Source organism: Argiope bruennichi, chromosome 10 (genome assembly GCF_947563725.1).
Source record: "Argiope bruennichi chromosome 10, qqArgBrue1.1, whole genome shotgun sequence".
NCBI lineage: Eukaryota > Metazoa > Arthropoda > Arachnida > Araneae > Araneidae > Argiope > Argiope bruennichi.
The window spans coordinates 90397623-90408672 of record NC_079160.1 but is presented as its reverse complement, the minus strand read 5'-3'; the positions used below and the strand labels follow the sequence as shown (position 1 = coordinate 90408672).

Here is an 11050-nt window from a genome sequence, read left to right as displayed (position 1 = left end):
AACAAAATAAACACTAAATTAAATAATGTAAGAGTAAGAATTTTTTTAATATTAAAATTGATTATCGTGCTTCTGTCTTATGCGAACTATTTAATATTATTATCCTGGCATGTTTAATTTTTTATACAATAATCCTTTAATTCTTTTAGGACCCTCCAGAAAGAGGAGTCGTGAAGAGGAGGAGAATACCGGCCCACAACCTTCCAGCGTCAAGTCAAGGGCGCAGCAATACGAAAAGATGCTTTCGGAGAAGGTAAGTACACCGTTTTGGTTTCCAAATTTCTAGGATGTGCCTTGTGTCCATAAATAATCATCTAAACAAGAGTACATATCTCTCTTTAAAAAGAAGCTACACTTTTAAAAATGTTTACCACATATTATGTATAATCAACAAGTAGAGGAATCGCCTTCGAACTGAAATTGTATGTATAAGAAAATGTAAAAGAATGGATAAGACACGATAAAAGTATCCTTTAGTCTTGGATTTGCTCGTAAAGTATCTTCAACTGTTCTCAGTCGAAGTTCTTCGAAGTGCGCGGCTCTATTCTAGTGAAAATCCATTTTTATTTTTTTTTTCAAAATTCGCTTTGCAAGTACAATTTGTAGATAAAATTGAAAAGTCTATTAATAACTGCAATATGTATAAAAGGTTTTTGCATTTATTGCCATGACATGTTAATAATTACATTATTATAAATTATAAAAGTATTTTTAATTATAGTATACACAAATGTCTTCCATCAACTACCTGTTATTAAGATTTGGTGAAACCTACTCTATTTTGAACGAAATCTATTCAAAGGAAGTCTGGATATTAAAGTATAAGTCAACTCAATAATGCGAGAAAATCTAAAGGCAGAAGGCTATATAGAGCTTACAATGTAAATGTTCGAAGCTTGGTTTTGGCCTGGCTGCCCAAACTAAGTTCATTCGATAATTACAAAATGAAGAAACCTAGATGAATAAAATTTGGTACAGATTTTAACATCTAAATTATAGATAAATGTCAAATCTGGAAGCAAAGTCATAAAGACTGACCGTTTATTGGACTCTACTCATCAATGATAGAAACTTGGAAAATAACCGTGCAATCCTTTTATCCGCATACTCGCTATTAGCCGCGTCTTATGGTAAAAACTTTTTCCTTTGGAGATGTTCTTTTCCGGAAAGAAAATTCCATTTCATAACCTGTAAAGCCCCACTTAAAAAAAAATATGCCGTTAAACAGCTTTCGATCGTCCCTATTCATCAAATTTGATTGAGTCCCTTTGGTATCTTTTCTAGAAAAGAATTGATAATCGTTATATTCCATCTCTAATGAAACTTTAACGATTTCTACACAAGGGAAGGTTTAATATTCTTTCAAGCACCATTCAGGATTTCATAATTCAAATGTTTGATGTAATCGGTACAGAATACTAAAATTAATTTAATTTATAGGCAAAAGTGTTGCAGTTGAATCGATTTTCATTGTCGATTTCTTATTTGAGAATATTCTTCTAAAATCCCATGAATAAATTGACAAATGTTATGAATGTGCATGTAAGATTTGACATACGCATAATTATATTCGAAAAAGAAAAATTATGATTAGGAAAATTTTTAACGTGTTTAAAATAAATATGCGCCACTTTTAAAACTCTCATTTTCCTTATTAAAAGAGAAATCTGCACAATGTATGTCTTGTATAATTTCCGAGATTTTGTTTGTCTGAACCCCTGATAAATTAAGTGATTTTGTATTTAGTGCTCCTTAAATATTAAGTGGAATATTCACAGCTCTTTTCCAGCGGGAATAAGTCTCCTCAGACAACAACCCTTTCTTAGTATACGAACTGAACATTTATTCAGTAAACCATTTAGTTTCCTTTTGTGCTTGGCAATAAATTCCACATAATCATTGGCTCTTGTGTATCTATCGTATGTGTTTACATATCGATGGCCACATATTTTCGTCATAAATCTCGAATTCCTCAATTCAATACGTGAGTTTTCTTGTGTTTGCTGTAAGGAGAGAATAGCAGTAATGTGCGGGCGACGCGATGAACGCAACAGTTTCCCTAACTTAAGATTTACAGCTGCGATTCAGTTTATTAATGGCAGGATATATCGCTCATGGACACATGGAGCAAGTAAGATAGCTTCTTGGCGACACCTGGCTAAATAACCATTGGCAGGATCTAACACAGTCAATAAAAAGACTTTAGGGAAAATCATGGGTCTTAAATACAACGTTATCTTCGTTAAGCCGATTTCGCACCACTGTCCAACATATGCAATTGTGCATTGGAACAGTGCGACGCACTCACTCGGAAATGAAGAATCGAGGGAAATTTTATTGATTCGGTGCTCAATCGCCTGGCGCAGCGTTTTTCAACCTTTCAGTATTCGCGGCCCAGTTTTCAATCATAATTTTCATCGCACCCCCCGATTACAATAAAATGTATACAACAAAAATGTAAATTGAGTATTTTGGATTCTGTTTTTAAATTATTTGAGTACGTCAAGAAACTCAGAATTCTTCGAATTAAAATTAAAATCATATAAAAAGCAAAAATCATTTTTTAAAGAAACTTTGTCGGTGAATAAAAAAGCTTTAATTGCATCTTGCAAAGTTCATATAAAATAGCCAAATGTAAAAACCTCACACCATTGGTGTAGAGCTTATTTTACCAGCAGCAATTGAGATTGTAGAAATTATGTTTGGAGACAATTTTTAAAAACAATTGCAGTCCCTACCTCTTTCAAACGATACCGTTGCTCATCGAATTACCGATATAGCTGAAGATGTACAGTGTAAGCTTTTCTCGAAGTTGTGTGACAAATTGTTTTCAATACAGCTTGACGAAGCAACAGATAGTAATAAAGATGCTCATTTAATTGCCAATGTTCGAATTTGTGATAATGTCAGTAGTAGGACTACTTTTCTGCAAACCAATAGAACTCAAAACAACAGCGCTCGCATTATTTGCTATTTTAAATGATTTTATGAACGAGACAAACATAGAATGGGAAAAATTGCTTCGAAATACGCAACGGTGGTACTCGTTCAATGTCCGGAAGATTCCAAGGTATACAAGCACTTGTAAAACAAAAATCACCTCTGTGCACATATTGCATGATCCACAGAGAAGCTTTGGCTTCGAAAGAAATGAGTCCTGGTTTGAATATTGTGTTAACTACGGTTGTAACCGTAGTAAATTATATAAAAATGATACCCCAGAAATCGAGAATCTTTTCCGCACTTCGTAAAAACATGGGTTCAATACATGCAGCGTTATTATTTTATTGCGAGGCAAGATGGTCATCATGTGGGAAATTTTTGCAACGTGTTTATGAATTAAGAGAAGAAATGGCCATTTTCCTAGAAGAAGAAAATACACCGGAGGCCGAGAATTTTCGCGATGGTTTATTTGTGATGAAATTGAGGTGCTGGTCGACATATTCGAGAAATTAAATAACTTAAATCATCAACTCCAAGGTGCAAATACACATATGTTGGATACGAATGATAAAGTTAATGTTTTTTCTAGAAAATTGGGATTGTGGAGCAGAAATTTAAAGCAAAAAACCTAACAATGTTTGCAAATGTGGATGATTGTACTGAAACTTACAAGCTAAAGAAGAGCATGTAAAAGTTGTTTTTATAACCATTGGAAATCATTTAGCCATGCTGGCAAAGAATTTTAAAAAATATTTTCATGCTGACGATAAACTGATAGCAAGTTACGAGTGGGTTAGGAATTCATTTCATAACACTCCCGAAGGACTCTCAATTGATGAGGAAGAAAAATTCATAGACTTCACGACAAGTGGCGAAACTAGAAGACAATTTAGTAATAAATCACTATTTGAATTTTGGGCAGGAGTAAGGATGATTTTTCTGCACTAAAAACAACGGCATTTCACATTCTATTGCCATTCAACATCCTACCTTTGTGAAACTGGATTTTCTGCTGAGGCTCCTTTGAAGACAAAATATAAAACAGAACTGAGAGTAGCTATTTCTAATATTAAACCTTCCTTCGAAAAACTTTGCTCTGCAAGATAGCCCCAAGGAAGTGATTAATAATTATTAAATTAGTTTTTAATTTAGTATGTTTTTTTTAAGTAAGTTTAGTCGAAATGTATTTTGTTTTCTAAGTGTATGTGTGCTTTCCTTTCAGTCAGTTAATCATCTTTTAAAAATATTTTCTTTTGGATATCTCGCGCCCCCCCTAGGGGGGTGCGCCCCACAGGTTGAGAATCGCTGGCCTGGCGAATTTCGATTCGAGTCATTCCTAGCTGAAACAGATGTTATTCGAAAACTAAATCAGACATTTAAAAATACGGTGAAGTGTAATTTGAACGCATTTAGTTTGAATTCATCGGTAGTTTTTTCCCAACTTACTAGAATAAATTGAAAATTTAATTAAATTTAAATTACTGGCAATGATTCGAATTGATAACATGTACTTTGAAATCAAAACTAAAAATGGTAAAAAGGAAATCTTTCTTTTCTAAATGCGTCCGTACCTTGTGCATTTCAATGATAGAGGGAGTGAACAATATTTTAAGTTCTTTTAGTTTAATCGTAGATGATGCAATGCATTTAGTCAAAAATCGAATGTTTCTCCTTAAAAAAAATCTTACGTTATGTCTTATCTATGTTATTGCTTACTTTGAAATTTTATTGCAAAATTGTTGCATTTATGTTCTGTATATTGTGTGGCATCAAAATTTCAATTCTTTGTGAAAATTCAAAATTTTTAATTGTGCTGCATTAGATATTCCGTTTTTTAAAACAAATTTTTTTTAATTACTTAGCGCAATTACTTTTTATTAATATTTTTAAATGCTTTTTATGAATCTGTTCTTTGAATTTCCTACTAACGTATTATTACCAAAAAGTATTTAAATGCACGAAATTTTGAATTCAAGGGCTTCTTGTGATGCCCCGAGAAGTAAGCATACAAAAATAAATGTAACTTCATAAATAGTTTCATTGATTTATTTTTACAACTCTAGAAAATGTATATTTAACTATCAAAAATAAAAAATAAAAATGATATATATTGATGAATGCGCAATGAAACGCCCTTCGTGTTTAAGAGGAAGTATTCGAATTGAAAAGGCTGAAATATTATTTGTAATTCCTTCAACTGAAGGTTTGAAATAAAGTGTCTTTATTATTTACGAACTATTTTGTTGCATTTGTCCGTGCTTTCTGTCCTTAGAGATCGTAAATAAATGTTCTGACACCTGAATCGCTTTGGGTTTTTATTAACTAATTACATAAACTCATTCTTTTCAAGAATTCTGTCGTAATGCTTCAATTAGGAACCCATTTAATACTTAAAGGGCTCTTGTATTATGTACAATTGTATGGAATTGTAGAATATCTTAAAAGGTTTCAGCTTATAAGTTTCAGGAACCATAATTTGATGCCCATGGGCATGATAAAAGGACTGTGATCTTAATCTTGAATTTAACAGCTGCAAGATGGATTCAGTAAAAAAATGACATGTTTAATGTATTTTGAATGCGATTTATATTGAATAAAGTGACTATTATTGAAAATGTAGCTAGCGGCTTTTGATAACCAACTTTTCGCATTCAATATTTCTAGTATTTAGGCTTGACGATCAAATTTTAGTTGCATCTTACAGGAATTAAAAAGGCGAAATCGATTCAATGGTTGTGTTGGCAAGACTCTATTAAAGCTTTCCCACAAAGAAATATTGTTTTAAAATTTCTTTCGGGATTGTAGGTGATGCGATGTATGAGGCCATGGGTAAAATTTTAGGAGTCGTAAACTTAAAAAAAAATCGTTTTTGAGGCTTAGAGAATGGTTTTTTTGACTTCGATAATTATTTTAATTGTGTATTGAATGTAAATATTTGAGATGCTCTAGATTAAAACTATGCAACGAAATTTTCTGAGTTGATACTCAAGTCCTTAAAATGTCAGGAAAAGGCTATAAAATATATTTTTAAATTGAAAATGGCATTCTGGATGATCAGATTTTCTGAAATGATTAAATATTCATGTTAACATTTCACTTAAATTATGTTTAAAATACTGATTCTAAAAAATTTAAGAGAAGGCGATGACTTATCGATGATTACAATTGTTTTAAGAGATTCGTGTGGAAATTGGACTCCATTTTTTTTCATGTTTTATTACCTAATTATGACGACGTTCGTTTTGAGAAAGTGCATTCCTGGTGCTTCTTTTACGAATTTAAAGATTATTTATATGTGGTTTATGTGCAGTCTTTGTATTAAATTATAGCCTTCTAGAATTATTTCAATTTAAGTTTGAGAAATCCTTAAATGTTTGATTCGTGTGTGGGATATTTAAGGAATAATAACTTATAAAAGTGAATTATTTTGTAATAACAATTCTGAATTCAGAACTTATGAATTTAGTAAATAGTTAACTTATAATATAAAAATATGCTTGTGTTTCGTCTTGATATTTGCTTGAAAATATTTTGATGACTTGGTTTCTATTATTGAATGAAAATGAAATTTTGAGATTCTCTCTTATTATTAAAGAAAGGATAATTTTATTTTGCATTTCAGAAAGCCAAGGAAGGGGATACGCCCCAGTCAAAGGTGAGCTAAATTATTTTTCATTCTTTGTTTCCATCGCTTGTTTGCAAGTGCAAAGATGAATTTCTTCCATTAAGCTAACTAAAGCTATAAATATTAATCCAAAACTTTTCAATATTACCTTGAATGCACAAAATAAATCATTGTATATAAATTTAACTTTTTAATGCAGTTCTTAATGACTATTAATATTGATTTATGAAAACAAATATTTGCTCCATAAAATATTCTTATAAGTCTAAAGTGGTTTTAGAATTTAAATTTGCTATTCATTATGTCATTTAAAATTTTATTAAGAATTCGGTTTGCATGCAGATTTATTCAACCCTTTTTCCCTTTTATAACCGCTTTCAAAATGCAGTTTGTTCCAATTAATTTGACAAAATTTGTGTTCAATGTTCATCATGACTTTACCTAATGAAAATACAGATCAAATCGAAGCATTTTTAAGTTCTTGATTTCGCAGAAGTTGTGCCTTTTCAGATGTACTTAGTGAGGAAGTGATCAACCTGATTCTATACATTTGACAAAAGTTGAAAAACTTAATGAGAAATCGATTAAGCAAAATTGTATCATTGAAGGATTTTGAGACAAACTTTTAAACCCGTGATTTTAAAGTTTTCCCGACCCAAACTAAGGTCGAATAGATTTTAAAATCCTTAGAATGTGCTGATGTAGGAGATAAATAATTGTTTGCGATAAACAGACTCAGCAAAGCGTTATTGGATTTTTCTTTTTTGAAAGTTTCTTTTTTTTCTTATTGTGCATTTATTAAAGTTTGTATGATATATAATTTTATTGGATTTTTCTTTTTTGAAAGTTTCTTTTTTTTCTTATTGTGCATTTATTAAAGTTTGTATGATATATAATTTTATTATATTGATCTTGCCTTAATACTTCCGCCCAAAATTATACCACCGTTTAATTGTGTAAAATCGTGAATATAACAGCTGTGAGCACGAGCTCCTTCAAAGACTTATAAGCGGATTACTCATAATGTTATTGAAATGAAATATGAAAGTTAAAATGTGCGCTTCCTCCAAGAATTTACTTTGCTTCTTAAGACAGGCCTTTGGAGGAGCATGGCCAAATGTTGCTTTGGCGCTATTAAACCAAAGCAGATATTCAAGCATTTGGACTTAAGCAGAACTGCTAACGGGGATTCCCATGCACCCTTGCAATGGAACTGTTTGAAAATCCTTGTGAATGGCGCAGCTTGTCCTAAATTGGACCTTGTGCCGAAAAACCTAAACATACCCAAACGCATGCACCCTTGCTTACTGCGTTAATTAAGGCCATTAATGAGACGAACCACATGGTATAAGAATCTGTAGGATTCGAAACAACGAACATCCTTACTTTAAGGTGCATTCAAGCGCAATTTAATGCTATTTAAAAAATGCATTCGTAATTTGTAAGAAATTGTCATCGTGAATCTTAACCACATGCTCCTATTTAGACGTTTTAGCCATGTACATGTGCTTGTGGATACAAATTTATCCAAACACGGATTTTTTTAAAAAAAAGTCAGTTAACCTATTAAATACACTAATCAAGTGCCACTATCCAAGTTTATAGATTCAAATAACTCGCGTTTATCTCGAATGAGATTCTGCAGAAACGGATGGATCTTTGTAAATAAAGCTGTTTCTTTGTAATGTATCAGGATTTGGGTACGAATAACCACTCTTTACTGTTAATTAATGAATGCGGGCGAAGTAATTATCATTTGAAACCAGTGAGAAAAAGTAATATCTATTTCAGCCAATTGTTTTTGCATTTAGATAACTACGTTTATGATTTTTAATATGATCTATAATGATTTTTTTAATACAGGGCGCAAGATCAGGAGCCGAAGAGGAGGGTATGTATCCAAGAATACATTTATATGCATTTTATGTATTTAAAACTAATTTCAAAATTTTGTTATTCTTTATCTTATTGCTTTTTTTATTTGCAGCAGGCCCACCTCCTATCCCAGCTGCAGTACGTATTTTTTTTCTCCCTCTTTAATACGAGAGTTACAGTATTCTTTCTATAGCTTTCTATAGAAATGCTAAATTCTATCTAGTGGTTAGTATTTCGTAACTATTGTTCTCAAATGCCATGCAAGTCGTTCTCTGAGACTAACAGCTTAATTATAGTGGCCGAGAAAGTTTTAGAGAAACCAACCTGAGGTTCGAAATTTTAATTAACAATTTAATAAAAAATTTAACATTCTTAGCAGTAACTTCCGAAAATATTTAAGTACAAAAAATTTTGCATCATCTTAATTCCGGAAAAAATTCTTTTCAACTATATCAACATTTTAATTACTTTTTACAACTTTAATCTTGAGAATTCTGAACGACTATTAAACGAATGACGAAGTATACAAAAAAAAGTTTCTTTCATTACAATTCTGAAAGAATACCAAGCATTACAATTTTAAAAGAATTCACAAATCTAATAAATAAAAATGAAAATTTGTTTGTTCGTATTTTATGTGCTGAAAATAAAATTATCAATGCTGAATAAGTTACATATAATGGAAATTTTCCAATGCAGACAGTAATTTTTCTATTTATTCAATAAATCGTCAGACAATATTTTGGTTATACAAGCGTATATTGTGTTAATTGCGTTGTCAAAAAATGTGCCTTCAAAACATTCGTCTCTTAGTAGATTTACCGGCGCCAATAGTTTTTAAATTCGTTGGATCTTCCTGGTGTTCCATCGCACAAATTGTCACTCCATGTCGATGTGCCAATTATTCTCTTTCGGAACATCATTCCATCCCGAATGTGTAATGGAAGACTCGCTGTAAAGCAACTGATGCTGAATGTCATCAGGCAACTATTCTTTACAGAAAGTCGAAAGGAGAATATGTGCTTATTCCACGCATTCCCATTATTCCCACCGATGTGCCTTTCGGTTTCAAACAACTGCAGTTCCCTATTCGACTTGCATTCTCCATGACCATTAACAAGGTGCAAGATCAATCGCTTCGAGTGTGCGGACTGAGCCTAGACATCCATGTTTTTCACATGGTCAGTTTGTGATAAATGCTTTCGAATCGGATAGCCAAGAAATTTATTTGTTTTTGCTGAAGACGGAAGAATAAAAAAATATTGTCTACCCTAAAGCACTTGAATAATAAAGTAAATTATATGTGCATCTCCATTATATAATTTAATTTCAATGAATGTATTCCTTGCCGATTAGAAAATATCACCTTTTTATCATTCTTAATTAACAAGACGGCTATTTCAAATTTCAAATGATATTTCCAAAATTATTTCTTCAACGGCAGCAGCGCGTCGGATGCCAGCTAGTTTACTATAAGAAAGAATGATAGTTCAAAAGTTCTATTGTGTGATGACATATTATCTGCGAACTTTAACTTTTTGAACTCAATTTTACTTCAAGGAGAAAAAAATTTCAAGCTCTCGCATTCCCTAAAACAATTATGTATATTCGAATTTAATTTTGCATTTTAATTTTTTTTATCAATACGGCTTGTATATCGTAGTTGGTTATTCTATTTATGCTCTATTTCCTCGAACTTATTCTTTTTTCCTTGGTAATTTGAATTACACTATCATAATCAATAAACCTTTAATTGTGGCTTTTTGATTAGCTACGTTTGAAGATTTCAAAAAAATTAAAATTCCCAACAGCGGGAATCAGAGATACACTTTTGGATAAAGATAACTTTCCGTAGTTCAGAGCTCGTGTCCGTTAAATAATCTTCATGTCGCTTTATACAAGGATAGGCACTGCAAGTTTCCAGAAGAGTGTTGAAATAATTTAACGTTGTTGTTTGAAGAAATTTTCTGTATTACAGAATTTTTTGAATTATTGTAAGGCGATAATGCTGCTTTTGAATCGTTTTCTTAAATATAATACATACCTATGTTAACGTTTTGACAATTACCCTTCAGTGCATGTTTTGACACCTTTCATGAGTTAAGAATACTTTTTATAAAACGCTTTATTCCTTGTATTCTTTATAATGGCACGTAGTTACGATACTTGAGGATTGGAATACGACAAAAGTAAAGCAAAACGGGAATGACAAGAGAATATGTACAATTACTTCACTTTGTATGTGTAAAATATTTTTTAACGGTCTCTAAAAAAAAAATTTTTCTTTTCAGGTATTTCTAAAGCTGCGGGAAGAGAACGAAAAAAATAAGCGGGAACTCGAGGCAGCACGACTGGCCCTGAGGGAAGCAGCAAACGATCGCACAGAGTTGCACCGGCAGTTGGTTGAATTGGAAAGTCTGCTCGAAGCCGAAAGGGCTGTAAGTGTATTTCTTGCATATGATCTTGCGAAATAATAATAAAAAAAGCTTTATTAATCCTCTGCACTCGGATGTCTTCTTTCAGTTACCATTCAAATCGGTGCATCATTTTGACATTTTTATTTATTTTTATTTTAAATTTTAATTATTTAAAATGAAAACAGGTAAA

The 11050-nt window shown here is 31.8% G+C and overlaps 1 long non-coding RNA gene across 1 annotated transcript; it reads left to right on the top strand.

The window, feature by feature from the left end:
- The first annotated feature begins 6563 nt into the window (after positions 1-6563).
- Positions 6564-10840, top strand: LOC129987915 (uncharacterized). The gene is made up of 4 exons (XR_008785614.1): positions 6564-6598; positions 8432-8459; positions 8556-8581; positions 10735-10840. It is a non-coding gene; the product is annotated as an uncharacterized LOC129987915 (long non-coding RNA).
- The last annotated feature ends 210 nt before the right edge of the window (positions 10841-11050 follow it).